The sequence below is a fragment of the Schistocerca americana genome, chromosome 3, assembly GCF_021461395.2.
Source record: "Schistocerca americana isolate TAMUIC-IGC-003095 chromosome 3, iqSchAmer2.1, whole genome shotgun sequence".
Classification (NCBI taxonomy): Eukaryota; Metazoa; Arthropoda; class Insecta; order Orthoptera; family Acrididae; genus Schistocerca; species Schistocerca americana.
The window spans coordinates 781,473,123-781,498,512 of NC_060121.1; the positions used below are offsets into that span (position 1 = coordinate 781,473,123).

General features: G+C 43.6%; 1 protein-coding gene across 1 annotated transcript in view; it reads right to left on the reverse strand.

The window, feature by feature from the left end:
* LOC124606401 (putative mediator of RNA polymerase II transcription subunit 12) overlaps positions 1–25,390 on the reverse strand; it is a 509,903-nt gene that overhangs the window by 318,100 nt on the left and 166,413 nt on the right. The window contains exon 4 of the mRNA XM_047138381.1: positions 836–879. The gene's annotated coding sequence lies outside the window, so the exon portion shown is untranslated. The remainder of the gene's footprint in view (positions 1–835; positions 880–25,390) is intronic.

Genomic DNA, 25,390 nt, shown 5'->3' on the forward strand with positions numbered 1-25,390 from the left:
TTAATAACTCGTGTCGAATTTTCATTTATACCGCTTCAGTAGCTGTGTGTCTGATGCATATATTTCGTTTTCTTACGCCATTTATCGGGTAGCCAGGTCATAGGATTTTAAAACAGAGTTCGTTGATTGGAGCTAGTGAAGTGCGGTGCCAAGAAGAACAGGACTTTTGTTCAACACGAAATCCGGAATACGTCTAACAATGAACTGAAAACAGGAAACCGAGTAAGCAACTACTGCATGAACAGCATAGTGATCTCATTATTGTGTTAATGAGAACAACCAAACGGTAATAATTGATTCAGTCAGTTGCAGTTAGGGTTGCATTATTATTCCTCCATTTCTTTCGAATGAAAAGAGCAACCGTGTATGACAACAGTTAACACAGTCCGTTGTTGTTTTGGAAATATTAAATCATTTTTGTTGAGTGCACTTTGCTATCGCCTGACGCCACTGTTATTGTCATTCGGAGATTTGCTTTTTATTGAGTGCCAATAAGCAGCTTTTAGTTCAGTTTTTCGCCTTTGTATATGAATAGGCGTTTCCTTAATTGTGAATTTTGTGTCTGTATCAAAATGCTGAAAAGATCAGTGATGTGGGAACGAAGTGTATAAAAAGTGTGCCTCAAGACAAATCCAATACGATATACAGAATATGCAAGGATGATTCATATTGAATTATGTTACTTCAAGAAAGTCAGAAAAGTAAATGATGACAAATATTTCTCGCGAAAAAAGACAAAAAATGCTTCCGACAAGTCACGGTATATATTTAAAAAGCGAGCGATTAAATCATTATAAATTAAAAAAGTACCTTATATGTTTTCTGTTCAAGTTACCTCAGTATCTGCCGAAAGAGAATTATCTCGTTGATGGTCGGCACCTGCGGGAAGAGACGGAAACAGCTTCAATAAATTCACAGAAAAAAGTAATTTTAATTTTCAAATAAATTTTTAATGTAGTGCCAGTTGATAACTTTTAAAAACCAAACAGAAATTCATATTTAATGCCAGAAGTACAAACAATTCGTATTTAAGTAAATAAATACATAAATTCTGAAAATACTTCATTTGTACAAATATACTTATTATTACTTGAAACAAGATACATCCGTTGTCTTTAAAAAATTGTTAAACACAGTCATGGTTAATGAAAAGCCTGCAAAAGTATTTAAGAGAAATCACTCAAACCAGGAGAATAAGTGAAAAACATTCATACAGCTGAAGTCCCCGCAGAGAATAGCTTCGTTTGGTTGTTCCTACCGACGGACAAACTGACTGAATGAAAAGAAAGAATCGACTGGCCAATCGATTGTTAAAACTAGTCGCATGTCCGATCGCTACATTATTGTAGCCGTGGTAGATACAAAATAACACCCTCCACCATAGTATAATTTTGTATGCCTACTAGCTCAGTTGATGAACAGATTCAAAAAACATATTATGAAATAACAACAATTATTCAGACAGTTACAGGAGATGAAACGTTTAATTGTGATAGGCGCTGGCATTTGATAGTAGAAAAGGAAGAGAAGGAAAAACGTAGGAGAACGTGGACTGGTAGAATATGGCACAGATAACGATTTAATCATTGGTGATACTTGGTTTAAGAATTATGAAAGGATGTTGTATACGTGGAAGGGATCTGGTGACACTGAAAGGTTTCAGATATATTACATAATGGTAACACAGAGTTTTCGAAACCAGATTTTGACCTGCAAAACTTTTCCAGGGGCACATGTGGACTCTGATGATAATTTATAAGTTATGAAATGCACATGATAACTGTAGGAACTGTGGAAAGGAAGGCAGTTAAGGAGATGAGACCTGAATAAGTTAACAGCACGGAAGTTACCAAGAGTTTCAAAGAGAGCATTAGGAAACAAGTGATTGGAAATCGGGAAATAAATACAACAGAAAATGAGTGAATAGCTTTGAGAGACGAAGGAGCAAAGGTAGCAGAAGATCTAGTACAGGGCTTCACAAAATACGTGCTCGCGGAGCAAGCTGTGAGCAGCAAGGCGCGAGCACGCTACCCCCACTACCAGACCAGAGCGGAGAGTGGGGAAAGTCACGTGGGGCACAACTGCCGCCAGTCAACGTAAATCCGCGGCCACCTGCAGGGATATCACTCACGAATTATTACTGCAACAAATGAAACAAATAAAGGAGAATGTACACATGCCACATAATTTTATTAGCTTAGTGTATGCCTCTACATTCGCATTAATTTGTGAACTGTTACACAATAATAGGTGTCACTGAAGTGTGGGATTCTCGGTTATCTTGTACTTTTTGCCCTTTACAATTGCGTCTATGTTCGGAGTAATTGTTCTTGTGCATTTTAGGCGCAGCGTGCAGTTTAAATTTCGATCAGACAATGTGTTTCTCAGGCGCGTCTTGTTACATTTCATTGCAGAGAACAGTTGTGCACAAACATACGTGGAAACGAACATTGATATTATTGTAGCCGCCAGTTTGTGCAAACGAGGAAATCTATGCTGAGGGAAGTGTCTGTAGAATTCCAAAATGTTTTTCTTGTTCTGAAATTTGTCTCCGTATTCTCTGTCACACTGCAGGTCAATAATTTCTAGTTGCAGCTCAGGACGAATCTCTTCAATATTCGCTGAATATGGAGAGGAGAACAGATCAAAATCACTGTCTAGTGCTGTCAGATCTTGAAAGCGTTGATCAAATTCTTCCTTATGGGCAACTAAACTATGTGAATAACGTTCACAGTTTTTGTGAACATCTTGCATGGACGGTAATTTAGGAAAATGAGCTAGATTTCCTGTTTCCAGCTGACTCACCCAAAGTGTCAATTTCATTTTAAAAGCTCGTATTCGATCTATGAAATGAGTAATTAGCAGATCTTTACCTTGTAGTAAAATGTTCAAAGCATTCAGATGGCTAGTTAAATCTGCTAAGAACGCGAGATCACATTCAAACGTGCGCGCGCATTTCCCCTCACTCCCTACTCCGCGACCTTGCACCTGCTCGCGAGCACGTGCCTGAGCAGACGCGAGTACTCGCGCTCAAAACCGGCCAGTTGTTAAGCCCTGACCTAATAGGTAGAAAGAAAAGACCCAATAGAAATTCTTGAATAACGCACGTGATATTGAACTTACTTGCCAAAACGAGTTAATTTACAATTTCAGCAAATGAAGCAGGTAAAATGGGAAAGTGCAAAATAGCTAAGCAGGAATGAACTGTGGAGAAGTGCACAGCTGTAGAAACATGCTTGACTATGGTAGAGATAGATGCAGCCTGTAAGAAAATTATAGGGACTTTTGATGAAAAGAGAAGTGCTTGTAGGGGTACTAAGATTTCACATGGCACGCCAGTACTACGCAAAGAAGAGAAATCTGAAGGGTGGATTGGCTATACAGAAGGGATCTGAAAGGAAAATGTGCTTGAAGAGAATATTACAGAAAGGGAAGAGGTAGCAGTTGAAGGTGACAAGGGATATTAAGTGCGAGAAAATTTAGACACAGCACACAAGGATCTAAGTCGAAACAAGGCCAATGGAGTAGACGAAATTCCCTCAGAATTATTGACATCCGTCGGAGAACCAGCTTTGACGAAACTATTCCACCTGGTGTGCAAAATATCTGAGACAAGGAAAATACCCTCAGGCCTCAAGAAGGAGGTAAAAATTCGAATTCCAAAGAAGGCAGGTGCAGACAGGTGTGAATTTTACCAAGCTACCAGTTTAATATGCCATAGTTGCAGAATACTGCTAACTATCTACAGAAGAATGGAAAAATTGGTAGAGGCAGGCCTCGGGAAAGATCACTTTAGGCTCTACAGAAACGTTGGTATTCGCTATGCAATACTGACTTAACGACTTCTAAGACATACTGAAGAAAGGCAGTCCTACGTTTGTAGCATTTCTGGATTTACAAAATGATTTTGACATTGCTGACTGGAATATAATTTTAGAAATTTCAAAGGTAGTGGGGATAGAATGCAAGGGACTAAAAGTTACGTACAAGTTGTACGGAAACCAGACTGCAGTAATTAGAGCAGAAGGACATAAAATTGAAGCGTAGTCGAGAAGGGAGTGAGACAGAGCTGTAGCATATCCATGGCGTTTTTAGATCTGCACAGTCAGCAAGCATAAAGGAAACCAATGAGAAATTTCGGGACAAGAAGTAAAAACTTTAAAAATTTACCGATAACATCTTAATTCGATCAGAGACGACAAAGGACTTGGAAAGACAGCTGAAGAGAATTGATGGTATCTTGAAAAGGAGTTATACAATGAACATAAATTAAAGTAAAACAAAGGTAAGAAATTAATAGAATTAAATCAGTTGATGCTGAGGGAACTATATTAGAAAATGAGGCACTAATAGTAATAGATGAGTTTTATTGTTTGGGCACCAAAATAAGTGACGATAGCCGACGTAGAAATAATAAACTGCAGACCGGAAATCACAAGAAAAACATTTCTGCAAATGAAAAATGTGTTAACAGCGAACATAAGTCAAAATGTTATGAATTCTTTTCTGTACTTATTCGTCAGGAATGTAGTCTTGAACGGAAGTGAAACGTGGACTATAAACAATTCAGACAAGAAGTGAATAGAAAGATTTGAAATGTGTTGCTACAGGAGTGTGCTGAAGATTAAATGGGTAGATTGGTTAAATAATGAGAAGGTACTGCATCAAACTGGGTAAAAAAGCATTTTATGACACAACTTGGCTAGAAGATGAAGCTGGTTGATAGGACACGTCATGAAGCTTCAAGGAATAATCAATTTAGTAATGGAGGGAAATGTGTGTGTGTGTGTGTGTGTGTGTGTGTGTGTGTGTGGGTGTGTGTAAAAATTGTAGACTGCTTTCAAGGCTGGAGTTCGGTAACTGGGTTCAAAAGGATATAGGCTGCAGTAGCTTTGCAGAGATGAAGAGTCGTGCACAGGATAGACTACCGTGAAGAGCATCATCAAACCAATCTTCGAACTGATGACCATAACACCAAGAGGCCATTAGCAGAGGCAATTATTCCCTTTTAATCAACATTAAGATGAGAAATTATTTGTATTCAAAGTTGGTGCTCCTCTCAGTTAATGAAAGCCAAATCATGCTGATACAAGACGAGTGTGTGAACCTCTGTTATTTTCACAAGATAATTGCAAAATGTACGAATATCTGGCCACTATGCGCAAGGACAAGGCTGGCACAGTGAAGTTAACGAATTCGGTATACAACAGATCACATTTATTTTTGATGAGCCACCTAACCAAGAAAAGTTTTAGCACAAGTCAAAGGATCTTGATATTTAAGTCAAATCTGCATATTACAGGAGTTTATTTTCTTTACGTGTTTCATGAAATTAATAACATATTGACAGAGACAAAATTATCTAACTATTCAATTAAACGACTAAAGAGACGCTAACACTGTGGCTGGTACCAAAATTTATCTGGACTTGATGATGTCAGAATTTCAGGAATGTTGAAGCTGCTGGCATCGAAATATAACAAGTACAGTTGCCTGAGCACCGGATGTTGGCGTCAGCGATTGCAGGAACGCTGATTGAGAGCTGAGGATCCTGATGGCAGCGAATTTCTGGCCAGAACTCTTAATGATCACCTATTGTCCACTTAGTCACAAGCAAGCGGGAAAACTAGTAACTACAGCAGATTTCCACAGACATTCAATTCCATTGTTATGCACTGCCTGACCAAAAACGTGAAGAACCGATACGGCGAGGAGGAAGCGAAATGAAATTTCGCATTTTGAGAGGGTATGTGATATTATTTAATTTAAGTTTACAAAGAACTTTGCAATATTAGCTAACTTATCAGTGCGACGTTGGACCACCTCCGGTCTGAATGCATGCACCGATTCTATTGAGAAGGGTGATACAAAGCCGTTGTATCCTCTACAGAGGTAACCTGGCCCACAGCTTATGTATGTGCTCCTTGATATCGTGGATACTGCTACTGAGATGGTCTTGATGTCCAAGATGGTCCCACACAAATACTATCGGAGCTGTAGGGATTTTGTTGACCAGCGGAGTACCTCTACATCACGTGGATGGTTCAGAGCGATACATGCCATGCGCGAAAGATCATTGTCCAGTTAAAAAATGACACCGCGATATTGTCACATGAAAGACAACACAGGAGGACGCAGGATGTCACTGACGTCCCTCTATCAGCACCAGCCATGACCTGAAGTCATACTCAATGGCTCCCCAGATATTGATGCCAGGAGTACCACTACTGTATCTCTCCGAAACACTGGAAGAATGCTATTAAGGCTTTCACGATCGGATGTTTCAGCTGCTGAGAATTCTTCCCGGTTGTATGGCCGTGGTCGATGGACCCGCAAGGATCTGTCTTAAGTGCCTACCTCTTTTTAGCTGCAATTAATGGCTCGCTGCGGCGGCGGGGACGTCTGTCTCAGCTTCCATGTATGCTGACGACTTCTGCCTCTACTACAGCTCCACCGCCATTGCAGCTGCTGAACGGTGGCTGCACAGCACTATCCGCAAGGTGCAGTCTTGGGCTGTAGCGCATGGCTTCCAGTTTTCGGCTGCCAAGACCTGCGTTATGGATTTCTGCCGGCGTGGCACTGTTCATGCTGAGCCACGGCTGTATCTTGACGGCGAACCTGTTGCAGTGGTGGAGACGCATCGGTTTTGGGAATTGGTTTTTGACACGTGGTTGACTTGGCTCCCTCATATTCGGCAGCTTAAACAAATGGCGGCAACTTAACGCTCTTCGTTGCTTGAGTCACACCAGCTGGGGTTCCGATCGGTCTACCCTTCTATGGCTGTACCAGGCGTTAATTCAGTTCCGTCTAGATTATGGGAGCCTGGTTTACAGTTCGGCATCACCTTCCGGGTTGCGGTTGCTTGACCCCATCCTTCACAGCGCGATTCGACTCGCCACTGGAGCTTTCCGGACAAGCCCTGTCAACAGGATACTTGTGGAGGCTGGTGTCCCTTCACTGCGGATCCGGCGCCACCAACTACTTGCCGCTTATGCTACACATGTTTGTAGCTTACCCGGACGTCCCAAATACCGTCTGCTGTTCACAAACTCGGTCGCCCATCTTCCGGAGCAGCGGCCCCGGTCAGGGTGTACGATCGCGGTTCGCGTCAGGGCACTTCTCTCTGGGCTTGAGGTTTTCCATCTTCCGCCTCTTTTCTGGGCCCCTCTACATATACCCTCGTGGTGTGTGTGCCCCGCCCATGCCTTCGACTCGATCTGGCACAGGGCCTGAAGGACTCAGTCCCTCCTGAGGCCCTCCGCGGCCGCTTTCTTTCAATATTTGATGCGTTTCGAGGATCTGACGTGGTCTATACCGACGGTTCGATGGTTGCTTCGTCGCGTCGGTTATGCTCCTACTCTGGGGGGATCATTATGAACAACGCTCGTTGCCAGCTGGCTGCAGTGTTTTTACTGCACAGCTGGTCGCCATCTCTCGCGCCCTGGAGCATATCCGCTCCTGCTCAGGTGAGTCCTTCATTATCTGTAGTGACTCCCTGAGTGGTTTACGAGCTATCGACCAGTGTTTTCCTCGCTCTCGTCTGGTGATGGCTATCCAGGAGACCAACTATACTCTGGCCCGTTGCGGCCGCTCAGTGGTCTTTGTGTGGACCCCGGGTCATGTCGGCATCCCAGGAAATGAACGTGTTGACATGCTGGCCAAACAGGCTGTCGGTGCACCAGCCTTGGAGATTGGCCTTTCCGAGAGTGACCTCAGGTCAGTTTTGCGGAAGAAGGAACTTGGCACCTGGGGTGAAGAATGGCGCATCCTGCCTTCACCCAACAAACTTCGGGCCGTCAAGGAGACTACTGGTGTGTGGCGCCGCTCCTCCTTGCGAGCCTCCCACAAGGACTCAGTTGTTCTCTGCCGGCTCCGCATTGGCCATACCTGGCTGACACATGGTTCATCTCTTGCGCCTTGAGGACCCACCCCTCTGTCGCTGTGGATCAATGTTTACAGTGGTCCACATCTTGTTGGCCTGTCCGTTTTTAACTGCACTCAGGCAGACGTTTGCGCTGCCTAATACGCTCGCTGCACTTTTATCGGATGACGCTGCAATGGCAGACCTAGTTTTGCGTTTTATTGGTGCAGGGGGCTTTTATCGCTCGATCTAAGGGTTTGTGTCCTTTCTTGTGTTGAGCCTGGCCTTTGGCCTACGGTTTTAGATGGTGGTTTTTAGTGTGTTTCTTTGTGGTTCGTTTTTCCTTTATTGTTTCCATGGTCGGCCAACCACTGTCACACTCTGTGTGATTTTAATTCCTTTTGTCTAGTCTCTGTCTGTGTCTTTCTGGTTCTGTGTCATCTTGTGGGTGTTTAAAGTTCGTGGAACAAGGGACCGATGGCCCTTGTAATCTGGTCTCTTCAATCCCACAAACCAAGCAACCAACCGTGGTCGATGGATCTCTTCTATCCCTGACGTTTCGTCCAAGGCTGCGTTGGATATCTTCGGAGGTACTCCTGGTCGGCAAGACTCAGCACAACCAGGAGTACCTCCGAAGATGTCCAACGCAGCCCTGGACGAAACGTTAGGGATAGTAGAGATCCATGGACAACGGCCATACAACCCGGAAGAATTCTCAGCAACTGGAAGAATGAACCTCTCCCAGGTCGCCACCATAGTCACCGACGATGGTCGTACGGGGGAGTGCAGAGCCATGATTCATCGCTGAACCCAATGTGACGCCATTCATCAGCGGTCCGTGCCTCCCGGTCATGGCACCACACCAAACGCAGTCGTTCGTTTTGTGGTGCCGACAGCAGCCTACGCGTGCGATGGTAATTCCGTAGTCTGGCCGCTTCTGGTCTCCGATCAATGGTGTGGGATGACACAGAATGTTTCAGGGAGTGCATTCCTTGTTTTCGGATGGCAGGCACATATGTGAAGGCGTTACGATGTGCTTGGTGCACAATACGGCGATCGTCCCTCGTGGGGGTTAGACGTATTCGGCTGGAACTTTGGTCACGAGTCTGCCTGCCCTCACATTCCCATGTAGGCCAATATCAGGCCACTGCCACATCAGAATGCCCCACAAATCTGTATACTGCACGATTCATCGAGTCGGATAAATGGAGGCCCACCAAGAGGCTCCTTTAAAACTTTGCTAGGTGCTGATAACGGTGTCTGACAAGAGTATACAGCATCTCTGTGTTCTTAAAGTGATCACTGAACATCTGACACTTTTTACGCCTCTTATATATCATACCGGACTTGGTAACAACACTAAAAACGATCAACACGAAAGTACTTTGTTGGTTGTTTCAACTGTCACAGAGAACTGGAACTCTATTTATGGTGCGTATGTGCACGAACTTACATTGACATCGGACCATGTCGTCTACGTGCCTTATTTTTATGACAGCTTATGTATTTTCTACGTAACAATTATTTGTTCTGACGGTTACTGTGCCTTGACCTTTCAAAGGTAGTCTTTCATTACGCAGATGAGAACGTTATTTACAGAGGCAGTGACGAAAAGTAAAGCCATATGGCATTTACAACAAACTCCGCTCTGGAAGCCGTGATCCGATGGCTGGTTGTAACCGCGTAGCCGTACACGCGAGAACTTCAGCTGGAGATGTACATCATCTGGTATACCTCGCAGGATTTCGAGATCTCACGTGAGGTCTTTTAAAGATGTCCCTCGCACAGCATCAGATAACGCTCGTTTTTACGAAGTGCTGCTGCAACTGTTTGGATCGTATGAAAAAATGGGTCTGCATTTCGGTAAAGAACACACAAGTTTTGTACCGTGGGATACAGTAGTATTGAGCCCTGATGAGGTATTTTTGTTGTGTGGTGGCGGTAGTGTTTACTTACTGTGTGTGTGTTTTATCTTTCCGCAAATCGAGGTTTCCATTTGCCTTGCAGACCGCTTCCTTGTTGCTTTTGTGCCTTGAAAATGACAGAGTGTTTACCTGTCAAAATAATGGCGGTTGTTTAATACCTCGCCCGGGCTGTATTCCCGTAAGTTATCTGAACATTTTATATGCTGGGAGAAACTCAGGTTTCAAAAATATGTTACTTTTGTTAATAAATGTTGGTTAACATTTCTAATAAACACGGAATAAATTTAAATAAAAGAAAAAAGTGTATTGCTACTAGTGGGAAACGAACCAATGACGTTCGAATAAAAGAGCTTTAGCTACGCATTCAGCTTGCAATTATTGCATTGATAATTTTTAAATCTTTCGTACTGACCAGTGCTCGAAAATTAAAAGTTTCGCGAGTTTTTTTGAGCATTGCATTGTACTGCTTTAGGAAACTGACGTCCGGCCACTGAACTTCAAATGCTATACGTTTGAACAAACTGGGAGAGGGCGGAGCAGTCTGTAGGGTTGTTTATTAGGGCAATACATTCATAGAAATTTAATTGGCATCTGGAAACTTCATAATATAACCTTCTCCCATCAGTTTTGTGAAACTTCAGCCATCTGCGTATTTTATTTGTACAAGTTAAATGGAGCTTCTTAATTTCTCATTTATACGCGTCTCACACACACATATATAGATTTCTACATTTACAGAGGGCACACATAGTAATGTTACATTTCAAATCCACACATATGCTCGCGGGATGAGCGGAAAGTCAAATCCGGGGCCTACGACACTACGGCGTGATATGATTTGAGAAAATCACCCACAAGTCGGGTGAATAGGCGAACATGATTTCTAAACACAGGCCTCACTGATTTAGCTACTCCAGTGGACTCTATCAACATTAAATTACAGAAAGCAGCCGAAACTCCTCATTCGTAGATTTCGTATGACTAGTTTCTTGCCATGTCACCAGCAAAGAGTGTTCCCATCACTAGAAGAATTGGCCTACTACTAGTTGCTATTCATCTGTGTATCATTCTTATAAGGATATTGAACATATCATGACATTACAATTTTAGAGCAAAGAAAAGACGTATTTCACACTACCTATTATTTAAGTTACATAATTACAGATCTAGTCTGACAGGGCTGGAACAGGTAGTCGACCATGGCCTTACGGTAAGAACCACCCCCGGCTTTTCCTATAGCAATTTGGGGAAATTATACATTTGTGGCGGTACGCCACATAACGTGATAAAAATGATATTAAATAACCTCGCAAATATACCAAAACGTCGTAACGAAATATGTGATTGCGTGAACTTTCGAAGATATAAATATTATCTCTTCTCAGAAAAATGACAAAGACTTTGTAATCAATTAATATGATCTGCGAATGTAATTGAAATCTCTTGTTTTTTTTGCAAAAAGATTCCCTCTCTTCCCTTTTTTTGTATTGTAAGAAGCTATTTTGTGACGACGCACGTAGACGTATAAGTTTCATGTAATATTTAGCCTAAATATAATCAAATATTACTTAAAAGTGTTGTCAAATTTTATATGCACCAGCTCCTACATTCATGAAGTGGCAAAATTAATTTCTTTATGCAGATTTTATAGGGGAACATTGGTGCAGAGGTCAGCGCCATTGTTTTAAATGATAGCAGCCCAGAGTCGTAATAAATATCTTGTTGTTGTTGTTGTGGTCTTCAGTCCTGAGACTGGTTTGATGCAGCTCTCCATGCTACTCTATCCTGTGCAAGCTTCTTCATCTCCCAGTACCTACTGCAACCTACATCCTTCTGAATCTGTTTAGTGTATTCATCTCTCGGTCTCCCTATACGATTTTTACCCTCCACGCTGCCCTCCAATACTAAATTGGTGATCCCTTGATGCCTCAGAACATGTCCTACCAACCGATCCCTTCTTCTGGTCAAGTTGTGCCACAAACTTCTCTTCTCCCCAATCCTATTCAATACCTCCTCATTAGTTACGTGATCTACCCACCTTACCTTCAGCATTCTTCTGTAGCACCACATGTCGAAAGCTTCTATTCTCTTCTTGTCCAAACTAGTTATCGTCCAATAAATATCTTAATATTCTCTAATTTTGCCAAGTAAAAATAAATGTAAATGTAAGAGATTTCTCTTGATTAGCGGTTCTTCCTTTGCAACAATAAAAGTAATCAACATTTCCAATGCTGAATCATATTTGAGTAAACTGAGTTGAGTATATTTTTCCGATCCTCGCTTAACAAAATCGCGAGAATCTCCTTAGATCTTGCATTTTCACAAAAGTGAAACTAATTAACTTACGCCAATTTCAATAACAAATACATTCATATGTCTGGAATTTTATTTACATGTTGGACCACAAACTTAAACTTCAGAGATATACGTCAGCAACCCATACCTACCCATTATTTCGGGTAGTTCTTACTAATGTGTACCTGTTTTTTTTTGTTTTTTTTTTTTTAATGGACTTGTAGTCCGGGGTGATATGTTACAATACAGCATCACCGGTCTATTGCGGTCTAACTGTATTGGTGAGGCAGTAAATTTCCACAGGGCAGTGACTCCGTCACAATTCATTTTGGAGGTGTGGCGGTGGGACTTGCAGTCCCGTACCACCCTCTGACGGTGATAGTACTACATGAGTCAGGCAGAAGAATTTTGCCTAACATGGGCAGGTGAAGGTGTGGCGGTGGGACTTGTAGTCCCGTACGCCAGGATGGTGTACCTGTTGGCGTCTATTATTATAAAAACATTGTATCGGTGAAATGAACTGCGAGAAGCACCACAACTGAGTCACTGACGTAGATAATTTTCCAGTTGTGAAGCAGGGGCAATAACATTAACTTCAACTTTTCTTAATATATAAAAAGCAATACATAAAGCACCATCACACGTTCTTGCAAATAAATTCTTTGATAATAACAAAAAGCTAGTGCTGTACTGTTCATTCGGTGTTTGTGTTTTCATTTGTACCTACACAAAATTACAGTATACTGAATCACGTTAGCTATCAGTGTTGTCCCAGCTATCATTTTACTTCATTTACGGTAAAAGTTTGGTGATCCTCTTCTGAATACTTTGGTTATGTAGGTCAGAACACTACGATTTTTTTACTACATATAAAAAATTATGCTCTGAAGCATCTCGCTGGATCGATTTTTGCAAAAGTCATATTGTATATTCTTCGCACAGGATGGGGAATTTGTTGTAGTTTCAGCAATCTGCGTCACATGGGGCTCTGCGTCTAACATTTCAACGATAATTAAGAAAACATAGGAGGAATAATGGATGTAGGTTGCAGCAGTTATGCAGAGATGATGCTTGCACAGGAAAGACTAAGGTGGAAAGCTGCCCAAACCACTCTTCCGACTGTAGACCACATCAGTTCGTCTTTGTATTAAGTCTTTAGTTTATTCCGCTTTCGTGAAAATCTCACACTTGAACAGTATCCAAAAGAGGTAGCAGAGACATTTTAAACTTGACCACCTGCGAAAAGTCATTCACGAAAATGGTTATCCTTGTTGGCGGTTTCAGGGGAGAGAGAGAGAGAGAGAGAGAGAGAGAGAGAGAGAGAGAGAGAGAGATGACCAGAGGGAGGTGGGAGCGTGCAGGTGAGACATCTCCGAGGAATAACGTGATAAGCTTTTGATTTTTTTGGATTAAAATCGAGAAATTTAGTCCGAACTTTAAACGACAAATTAAACCGTTCTTCAAGCCACCAGCAAAAACACAATTTATGAGCTCTGTGAAGCAATGGCATGGGATTCAGAAGGACCAAAATATCTTCGGAGTGTGGTTACTTGGAGGTAGGGCAGGCTTTCCGCGCTGTAGCAGAAAGAAGATACCATGAAAGATGCTAATGCCTATACTAACTCCAGTAATTAGGTGTGGCGGAAAGTGATTAGCACAATAAACACAGAATTGTTTCTCCGACACCTCTGTCCTCACACATGGACGATTGAAATTAAAATACTCGACAACAAAGTCTTGCAGCTCGGTATACCTCAATATCCGACGATCGCGAACATGAAGTGAACGAGGGTACACGTATTGTATTTGGCAACGGACAACAGCGTCGCAAGTGCCATACCTCAGAGCAGCTGTTCACAGTGTCCCAAACCTTCAGCATCAAAACTATGCAGACGAGACAGTATAGGGAATCAATGGCTGGATATTAATATTTCGGGCTCGACGTCTCGAATGACCAACGCCTGTAAGGCAAGTGTCTATAAACTGCTTACGTTTCAAAAGAAACAAATAATTTCCGCTGCCACGTTGGTGGTGTTACTCTGAAAAACAATACACAGTATTCTGTTGTGTTATGGTGCCGCAGTTAGCCACTGTTTACAGTGCATGCACGGTTATCGAAGATAATGTATTACTCTTTACAGGAAATTGAAGACACAGATTTAATATGTAGTACAGCAGGATGTACAGCCCAGAAAGGCTGCAAGAAATTCGTCAACTGAATCGAAGAAATAAGAGCAGTTCAAAAGTAAAACGCCTTTTGCACGCTGCACGTTAAGTTTTTTATTTATCTTGTGCAGCGTTTCGCCTTGGTTGCAATGTCTTCAGTGAGTGTCCTGAAATACTGCACTATTTTCTCGTTTCCACATACAGGTTATCGTTTTCATTAAGAGATTATAGGTTTAAAAAGTTCGTTGGGTTTTTTAGAATAAAATGGAAAAATACTTACAGATCAGCGTCTAATTCCTTATTTTCAATCCAAACAACTCTTTCTCAGGTGACAAACTGGTTGAAAGTTTGCGCTTTTGCTTTTTGTCGCTGTTTTCAACGTACAGCAATTTAACTGTCATTTTTCTGTGCGTATAGTAGCATTTCTTTCTGTAAGTGTTGCGAACATTCTAAGGTTTTGCTTTCAAATGTTGTTTCTGCGACTATATGTGTGCTGACGTAAGTTCGGTGTGTGTGTGTGTGGGGGGGGGGGGGGGGGGGGGTGCGCGCGCGCGGAGCTATTTTATTTTGTTTTATTGAATTTTATTTTAATGAAAGGCTACACACACACATACACACACACACACACACACACACACACACACACAGAGAGAGAGAGAGAGAGAGAGAGAGAGAGAGAGAAACGATAACATGTATGTGCAAACGAAAAGTCGTGTAATATTTCAGGACATCCATTTAAGATGCCTTGTAACGAAGGCGAAACGCGTCTGGCCGCACAAGGTAAAAAAAAACTTAGCGTGTAGCATGCAAAAGGCGTTTTTCTTTTGAACTACTGGAATTTGTATACAGCTGCTGCGAAAATGGCCAGCGCAAGAAACTTGTGAATAGAAGAAGCTATTAGTTGTTAAATTTTTATGCCTGCTTGTAAGTTATTGAGGATGCGTGTTGCTGAATAGTGGACATCTTTAATCTTTGTGAAGATTATTCTTACTTCTGGTATTGACTCCATGAACAGAGTTGTTGGTTTGAAAGCGGGATATATTATTTATGACAAATTTCACCAAGGAATTGTGGCGACGTCATTTATCCACTGCGCCAAAAACAGCGGGTGAAAGCTGCAGCTGATAGATATTTATCTTTGCCGTAGTCGACTTGGTTACGAGTTGTTTATTCTTGTTAGTTTTTGATCTGTGCTTGGAAAATAAAATGTTTTCTCATCTCATGAAAAAGCTGTTACTTCATAAAATATAAAGGCTACCATAGTGGTGACCCCGAAAAATCGTAGCAGAAGCATAAAGAAAATATATATACCGACGAGAATAATGAATTCAGAGACAAAAGCATGGGGCAGTGGAATCAAGATTGAAGACTACAGTCTGTTCGACCAAGGATCGCGGTCCACGCCCTTTGATTCGCCACAAAACGGAACGACAGATGTTAACGCAAAAGATGGGAGTACCTACGCGCGACACGGAAATGTTAAGCTTTCCGCGTTCTGGCCGACGCGCCCGCAGCTTTGGTTTACGCAGGCTGAATGCATATTTTGGCAGCGTGGGGTGTCTAACAACATTGACAAATTTAATATAGTGGTTTCACATCTAAATTTAGAAGTGATAGAGCAAGTAGAAGAAACCTTGTCGCAACAAAATTACTTTGTGCTAAAGGAAGCTCTCATACAGCATTATACATTGTCACCAGATTTGCGACTACAAAAAAATTTCGCATACGAAGATTTGGGCGACAAGACTCCGTCACAAGTACTCAAAGCCTTACGTACATTAGCCGGCCCGGAACTCCTACCTGAAGAGTCTTTACGTCTAATATGGCTTCGTAAACTTCCTGCCAACATCCGTGCCGTCATTGCAGCAGAAACAGACTTACCATTGCAAGTCTTAGCAAAAAAGGCAGACACCATCGCAAACACCTTAACCGAAGTTTCTGCGTGTTCCGAATTCAACTACAGCCAGGATAGAGGCCCAAGAACGTGTAGTGTGATGGAATCTGACGTCAGTGAGCCAGGAACAAGCAATAATACTTCCCAACAGCAGTGCTCATCGACCGAACCCACCGTACAGCAACTGGCAGCACAAGTGGAAAAACTCAACGTGCAAGTAACTTCACACCACCAGCAGCTACGAAGTCGCAGTTGGAAAAGACGAAGAAATGCTATCCAACAGGATTTGACAGATCAATGGTGCTGGTACCACAGACGCTTCGGTAACACTGCCCGTCAATGTATTCAACCCTGCAGCTACCCAAACTTAAAAGGCGGGCTTTAAAGGGCGCTAACGTTCGTCAACAACAACATAGGCGCCCGAGTCGTAGCGTGATTCAAAGGGGTGAAAACGCCACGGTATCTGCAGTCAACCAATCACACCGATTGTTCGTGTTGGACCTCTCTTCAGGTGAGAAGTTTCTGATTGACACAGGTTCAGAAGTCAGTGTTTATCCAAGAAAGAGAGGTGATATACTCACGACAACGACGCAACATGCGCTGACTGCGGCAAACAATTCCAGAATATCTACCTATGGTGAGAAACAGTTGGCATTACATCTGAATTCCAACTTCCATCCAAAATGGACTTTTGTGGTTACTGATGTGCCGAGTCCTATAATTGGAGCGGGCTTTTTACGGAACTACCGACTTATGCGCGACCTGGTTAACCGTCGTTTGGTGACAGTTCCCACAGATGGGATATTGCCTACTGCGTCTTCCGCGTCGGTTCAAGTGCAGTGCGATGTGCCCGTGTCTTTCCGCACGATTTCGGGCTCCTCTACCGCGTCATCCGCGTCGGGATATTGTGATACGAGTTCGTACCCGCAACTAAGCGGGGCGCACACGTGTGCGTCGCGCAAGAAGACACCCGACAGTCGTAACGATTCGTATACTGCAGGCAATATCAGAGCACTGTCGGAGGAATCACTTTTTCGTAAACTGCTTCAAGACTTTCCAGCACTTACCGAACCCGTCAACGCAACCAGGAAATGCAGACACAATACTCAACACCACATCAGCACGACACAAGGTCAACCCGTTGCCTTCCGCCCGCGGCGTCTGCCTCCAGAGAAGCTAGTCGCGGCGCGAGCTGAGTTCGACAGACTTCTAAAAACAGGTATTGTAAGTAGGTCTGATAGTTCATGGGCATCTCCAATTCACATGGTCCGAAAAAAAGACAATTCATGGAGAGTATGTGGAGACTACAGGGCGCTCAATGCCCGCACAATTCCCGACCGCTACCCAGTACCCAATGTGACTGATTTTAACAGTACGATTAGCAATGCCAAAATATTTCGTGTGATTGATTGCGCCAAAGCATTTTCCCAGATTCCCATGGCTCCATCTGATATTAAAAAATAGCAGTTATCACACCATTCGGTTTGTTTGAGTACAATTTTATGCCATTTGGACTCAGAAACGCTGCCCAAACATGGCAAAGATTCAAGCATGAGGTGCTTCGAGGATTACCATTTGTATTTTGTTATGTGGACGACATTTTAGTATTCTCTGGTTCTGTATATCAGCATGTCGAACATCTGCGGCAGCTTTTCCGCCGTCTGACAGAGTATGGCATAATTATTAACGAAACAAAGTGCACGTTTGGAAAACGCGAGGTTAAGTTCCTGAGATATTTGGTTTCGGCAGCAGGCCTGTCACCTTTGCCTGAGCGGGCTGAAGCAGTACAACAGATGCCCCTTCCCACAACTTACAAAGGACTTCGCAGATTTTTAGGCATGCTCAACTATTACAGACGTCACTTACCTAAATTAGCTGCCGCCCAAGAGCCACTCACAACGTTACTTGCAGGTAAAAATACAACAGGAAATCGTAAAATTCCATGGAGTCCAGATGCTGAAGCAGCTTTCCATGACTTAAAGAAATGTCTTTCTCGGGCAACACTACTGGGACATCCAAGATTGAGCGCTCCTTTAGCGCTCATGGTTGATGCGAGCCAAACAGCAGTGGGTGCAGCGCTCCAGCAAGAAGTTGATGGCAGATGGCAGCCGCTCACATTTTTCTCTAAAAACCTGACTCGACAGCAGCAAAAATGGAGTGCTATTGACCGTGAGTTGCTTGCTATTTACTTAACCATAAAGCATTTTCGCACGTCTATCGAAGGGAGACACTTTGCAATTTTTACCGATCACAAGCCGTTAGTAGCTATATTTCAACGAGACACAGAGCTCAATTCACCACGTCAGTGCAGGCAAGTCGAGTACATTGCACAGTTCACAACTGACGTGCGTCACATTTCAGGAAAAGACAACCTGGTCGCAGATTGCCTGTGCCAGTTTAAATTCAATTCGTTGGACCGAGTTAGCGTCTAAACAACGAGAAGATCCTTTCTTGCGCCGTCTAATAGAGGAACAGAGAGCTGCGCTGCAGCTTGGACGTGTGTCTGCCCCAAATGTTCCAGACGGAATTTGGTGTGATGTAGCAAAAGGAAAGGAGCGACCTTACAAACCAGAACAATATCGTCGCGAGATTTATAGTGTACTACATAACCTATCACATCCAGGAGTACGAGCAACAAGCAACAACCAAGTTAGTTTCCTCCAAAGTAGTGTGGCCTGGAATACAAAAAGATTGTCGTGCATGGGCGCGTGCATGCCTAACATGCCAGCGTAATAAAATCAGCAGACATGTCTTTGCACCTATTGCTGACTTCCCGACGCCATCTGCAAGATTTTCACATATACACTCCTGGAAATGGAAAAAAGAACACATTGACACCGGTGTGTCAGACCCACCATACTTGCTCCGGACACTGCGAGAGGGCTGTACAAGCAATGATCACACGCACGGCACAGCGGACACACCAGGAACCGCGGTGTTGGCCGTCGAATGGCGCTAGCTGCGCACCATTTGTGCACCGCCACCGTCAGTGTCAGCCAGTTTGCCGTGGCATACGGAGCTCCATCGCAGTCTTTAACACTGGTAGCATGCCGCGACAGCGTGGACGTGAACCGTATGTGCAGTTGACGGACTTTGAGCGAGGGCGTATAGTGGGCATGCGGGAGGCCGGGTGGACGTATCGCCGAATTGCTCAACACGTGGGGCGTGAGGTCTCCACAGTACATCGATGTTGTCGCCAGTGGTCGGCGGAAGGTGCACGTGCCCGTCGACCTGGGACCGGACCGCAGCGACGCACGGATGCACGCCAAGACCGTAGGATCCTACGCAGTGCCGTAGGGGACCGCACCGCCACTTCCCAGCAAATTAGGGACACTGTTGCTCCTGGGGTATCGGCGAGGACCATTCGCAACCGTCTCCATGAAGCTGGGCTACGGTCCCGCACACCGTTAGGCCGTCTTCTGCTCACGCCCCAACATCGTGCAGCCCGCCTCCAGTGGTGTCGCGACAGGCGTGAATGGAGGGACGAATGGAGACGTGTCGTCTTCAGCGATGAGAGTCGCTTCTGCCTTGGTGCCAATGATGGTCGTATGCGTGTTTGGCGCCGTGCAGGTGAGCGCCACAATCAGGACTGCATACGACCGAGGCACACAGGGCCAACACCCGGCATCATGGTGTGGGGAGCGATCTCCTACACTGGCCGTACACCACTGGTGATCGTCGAGGGGACACTGAATAGTGCACGGTACATCCAAACCGTCATCGAACCCATCATTCTACCATTCCTAGACCGGCAAGGTAACTTGCTGTTCCAACAGGACAGTGCACGTCCGCATGTATCCCGTGCCACCCAACGTGCTCTAGAAGGTGTAAGTCAACTACCCTGGCCAGCAAGATCTCTGGATCTGTCCCCCATTGAGCATGTTTGGGACTGGATGAAGCGTCGTCTCACGCGGTCTGCACGTCCAGCACGAACGCTGGTCCAACTGAGGCGCCAGGTGGAAATGGCGTGGCAAGCCGTTCCACAGGACTACATCCAGCATCTCTACGATCGTCTCCATGGGAGAATAGCAGCCTGCTTTGCTGCGAAAGGTGGATATACACTGTACTAGTGCCGACATTGTGCATGCTCTGTTGCCTGTGTCTATGTGCCTGTGGTTCTGTCAGTGTGATCATGTGATGTATCTGACCCCAGGAATGTGTCAATAAAGTTTCCCCTTCCTGGGACAATGAATTCACGGTGTTCTTATTTCAATTTCCAGGAGTGTACATGTGGACATTGTGGGCCCGCTATCATGCTCTTCAGAACAACGCTATTTGCTCACAATCATTGATCGTTTTACCAGGTGGCCAGAAGTAGTTGAAATACAAGACATTTCTGCGGAGTCGGTTGCAAAAGCACTGTTGCATTCATGGTTCTCCAGGTTCTGCAAAACATAACAACAGATCGCGGAAGGCAGTTTGAAAGCCAACTTTTCAATGAACTTTTACTGCTGTGCGGGTGCAATCACCTACGCACCACAAGCTATCATCCATCTAGTAATGGAATGGTGGAACGACTACACCGCACGTTCAAAGCTGCATTAATGTGTAGTTCCACTTCATGGCCTGAAGCACTACCGCTGGTCCTACTCGGATTGAGAACGGCCGTGAAGGAGGACTTACAATGCTCTTCCGCAGAATTGGTTTATGGCGAGCAATTGAGGATTCCCGGAGAATTTATCGTTCCAGCATCTACACAGCCGTTCGCCCCTGAGCTATGCACGCAATTCGCGAGACAACTCAGCGTTAGAATGAGAAACATCAAACCCACTAACTCTGTCAGACATGGAGACCGGAGAGTGTTTGTGCATAAAGACCTGCAAGCAACGTCCCACGTGTGGCTTAGGGATGATACGGTGCGCCCGCCGCTTGTTTCGCCTTACTCTGGACCATACAGGGTAATCACAAGAGGAAGCCACAGCTTCAAAATCGATAAGGATGGTAAAGAAGAGACAGTCTCAATTGAGCGGATTAAACCTGCTTACACCGAAGAGGGTACACTCCTTCCTCGGTCTGCAAAATCACCCTCAAACGTGGAGGCCAAAGAAACAGCAGATAGTCTCGCCGAGCCCTCGGTTTCAGAAGAGGACAACGAAGCAGCAAGTGCAGAACAGGAGCAGCCATTGCCTGCACCAGATGTTTTCACGAGAGCTGGTAGAAAAATCAACTGCAAGTTTCCCCACATACCTGGTGCACCCGGTTTAAAAAGGAGGGGGACTGATGTGGCGACGTCATTTACCCACTGCGCCAAAAACAGCGGGTGAAAGCTGCAGCTGATAGATATTTATCTTTGCCGTAGGCGGCTTGGTTACGAGTTGTTTATTCTTGTTAGTTTTTGATCTGTGCTTGGAAAATAAAATGTTTTTTCATCTCATGAAAAAGCTGTTACTTCATAAAATATAAAGGCTCCCATAGAATAAACATGTTGGGTAGTGGTAGTGAATATCTCCAGTTTCTTGAACATGCCTCTGCAAAACTTTCTCGAGCTCACAAATGATTGCTATCACGGTTTTGGACTCGCAAAGGTTTAGCTTGGTTGATGAATGACCCCGCACGACATTATGAAACGACAGTAAGCGAAATATGATATCTATTTTATTTTTATATCAACTACAGCAAATAACATCAGCGTAAACAGATTTGTTTCCGGCCTACAGCAGTTCTGAGGTACGTTCCTCCCGGTTCAATTTATTAATAAGTTCTAATATCAAGAATTTGTGACTTTCAATTTCTTTTATTTTCATGTAGTTACATTTTAGGCATATATCTGTGATGTACCTGGCGAAAACCTCTCACAAGTCCTGCAATGCATATAATGTGTTGCTTCAAAATTTTGTGACTAAAAATTGACTCTAAACCATTTATTAACATCCACAAAGAGTTCATTACCTGATCTTTCTACAGCTAAACCTTTGTTTCCTGTCAGAGAGATAAGAGTTCAACGATTCTGCAACATTTTCTGTTACTCCGGAATATTCTAACTTACATAAAGGGTATTTCAATTTTAACAGACTACAGAACACGCCAGTAGCCTGTAATTTGTTGTCTAATGAATGTAGTACAATTTACATGTATGTAGAAATAACTTCCTCAATATCAGAACCCTTTAGAAGTACGGACTCTGAAAAAATATTATTTGTTGTCAGACGGTTAAGAAGGCGACTGTACATCATCTTCTCTACAATTTTCGAGAATTCATAGAAAAGTTAAATTAGACGGAAATTTGACGGCATTTTTATCTTCTTTCTTATACGAAGACTTAACATCAGTGTATTTTAGCCATTCAGGAAATATTCCACTGATAAATGACTGGTAACACAAATAATTTAACATGTAACTCAGCTCATAACAGAACTTTAATTAACTTTGTTGGTTCAAATGGCTCTGAGCACTATGGGACTTAACATCTGTGGTCATCAGTCCCCTAGAACTTAGAACTACTTAAACCTAACTAACCTAAGGACATTACACACATCCATGCCCGAGGCAGGATTCGAACCTGCGACCGTAGCAGTCGCGCGGTTCCGGGCTGAGCGCCTAGAACCGCATGACCACCGCGGCCGGCTATGTTGTAAACAGTAACGGTTATGTGGCACTCACTGAGCCACCCCTGAAATTACCTTTACATCTGTTCATTTCGTCCTGTTAAGAACAACGTATTTTGTTCCAAGTGCTGAAAACCAAATCATAAATCTGATCTCATACTCGAGTAAGTTTTTTTTACTCATAAACTACGGTGCAGAAATGTTGCGATCGCTTTCGGAAAGCCTCAACGAACACGGCATCAACCTGAGCGCCTTTGTCTACTGAGAGCGCATCTCACGGGGGACCATAGCGAGCAGTTTCACAAGATCAGTACAATGATTTCCTGTCTGGCAATTTGCGTTCCCCAAAAAGGACGTGAGTACAAAAGCTGAGGGCGCGCTGGAAAGTAACGTCTCCGAACTTTTTATTTGAAAACTGTAAAAGCTTTCTAAATGAAAAAAAAAACGTTCTTAACATTCTACATCTTTACTCTTCCTGTGTAGATATTTGCAGCACTCTGCCGCTAGAGCGCCCCGAATTGGAGCGTGTAACAAGTCGGTGAGTAACGTAACTATGTCGGTGCGTGAGAAATAGCGTGCTGTAAAAGAGTTTGGAATTCGAAAAGTCTGTCTTCGTTCACTGATGGAGCACCTCCTCCTTCAGTTTGACAATGCCAGACCACACACGAGCGCTGCGACATTTGCAACAATCCGACGTCTTGGATTCACTGTCATCGATCATTCTCCATACCGTCCCGACTTGGCCCCATCCGGTTTTAATCTGTTTCCAAACATTAAAGAACACCTCCGAGGACTTCACTTTGATAGTGATGAAGCGGTGAAAGCAGAGGTGCAGTTGTGGCACCGTAAACAAAGTCAAACATTCTACAGTGACGGTGTTAACATACAGAACTCTCGTTGGCAGAAATGTGTGCGTCGCCAAGAGTACTATGTCCAGAAATAAATATGTAGACACCAAGAATAAAGATGTGGAATTTTAATAAAGGCTGTTTTATTCAAGAAACTTAAACAGCTTTTACATAAAAATATTCGGAGGCATTATTTTTCAGCACGGTCCGTATTATAGAGAGAGGTCAACAAAAACAGCATATTGGTATCTGCATTTGTCAGACGACCCCTCTTGAAAAAGAGCATGACTTGCGTCTTTTCGCAATCGTTTGGAACCCTTCGTTGCTCCAGCGAACTACGAAAAACTGTTATTAGAAAGGAAACAAGTTATTCCTCATAACCCGCACAGAATCGAATCGAACAAGTACCTCATCAGACTCAGATACCACTGAGGTTACTATCGAACGCTTGCAGTTAAGGAGTCACGGAATGGCCACTGCTATTGTAATGTGGGCAATAATTTCAAATAAATGTAGTTTTCGGCTATCCAATGGCACGCACCTGATATCCGATGGTTGCTTGATTCTGCTCTCAAAAGGGAGGAGATTGTCCCATTTACAGGTTAAGGACAGACGACATGGCTACTACAGAACGGAACATTTGTTAAGATTAATACCTTCTCCGAATTGCGATTACTGTACAGGTCAAGATGGTATACAGCATATTTGTACTTAAGTGTGTACAATACAGAAAAAGAAAAGAAAAATAAAAGCAAAATTGCAACACGAAGAACTCAACAAAATGTTGGTTACTTCTCATTCTGATTGTTTCTCAGTTCTTGGAACTATCAAATCTATAGATGTAGTTATAAGTTCATTAGACTTGCGGCGTTTTTCCATTACGGAGATCTGTAGAAATATTTAACGAGCAGAAAAATGCTCCTGTCGGAGCACAGAAAGGGCGAATATGCTCCTCTTTAAAAGAATCTGACAGAAAAGCGAGGAATCAAATGACTCATTCTGATTTCCTCAGAAGAAATTTTGATATGCGAACGTATTTGCACTCTTTCAACAGAGAATATTCTAAATCCTTTTGCTCAGCCTCTCTTCGTAGCATCTTCCTCTCACTGCCACTGTCGAATATGTCTCTCTGCCACTGTGTCCCCTTCCTCCCATTGATTTGCAGTATAATCCACTGCCATTGTCTCGTCCCTCACTTACACTCTCACCTTTTGTCTTTCTTTACCACTGCCACTGTTTCCACCATACTTAAGCAGATCAGAAATTGTGGGAGGGGTTGGAAGCAATTTACTTTTCCCCTATACCCACGCCTTTCAAGGGTCTAAAATGCGCCCTCCGCTACACCTACGTCTTAAAGCTCTCCAATATCGGAGGGTCCAACCCCCCCCCCCCCCTCCCCCATGGCTGTGTATGGTCTCCACCGATCTGCATTTTTGATTTCCACTGTCTCCTCTATCTTTCGTTTCCACTGCTTTTATCTCCACCCATCTCTTATTCGTTTTTACTTCCACTGCCTCTAATTGAGAATCAGTATACCCCTCCCTTTGGCTCTCCACTGCTATTGTTTCATGTACCTCTGTTTCTCTTTCACTGCTACTTTCTCTCTTTCACCATAACTGTCTCCTCTCTGTTTCTTTCTCACTGGCACTGTCTCTTCTCTCTTCCACCTTCACCGTCTAGAATACTCTCCTCCAGCGTAAAAAAGCAATATTATGTCCGCAATCGAAAATTTTTGGTGAAAAAGACGGAATTAGAACTCAGGTTGCTGGTTCACCCCTTTTCTCTAAGAATCCCCCAAAGAGGAGCATAATCCCCTTCTTTGTGCTCCGGCAGGAACACTTTTTTGCTGGTTCCCA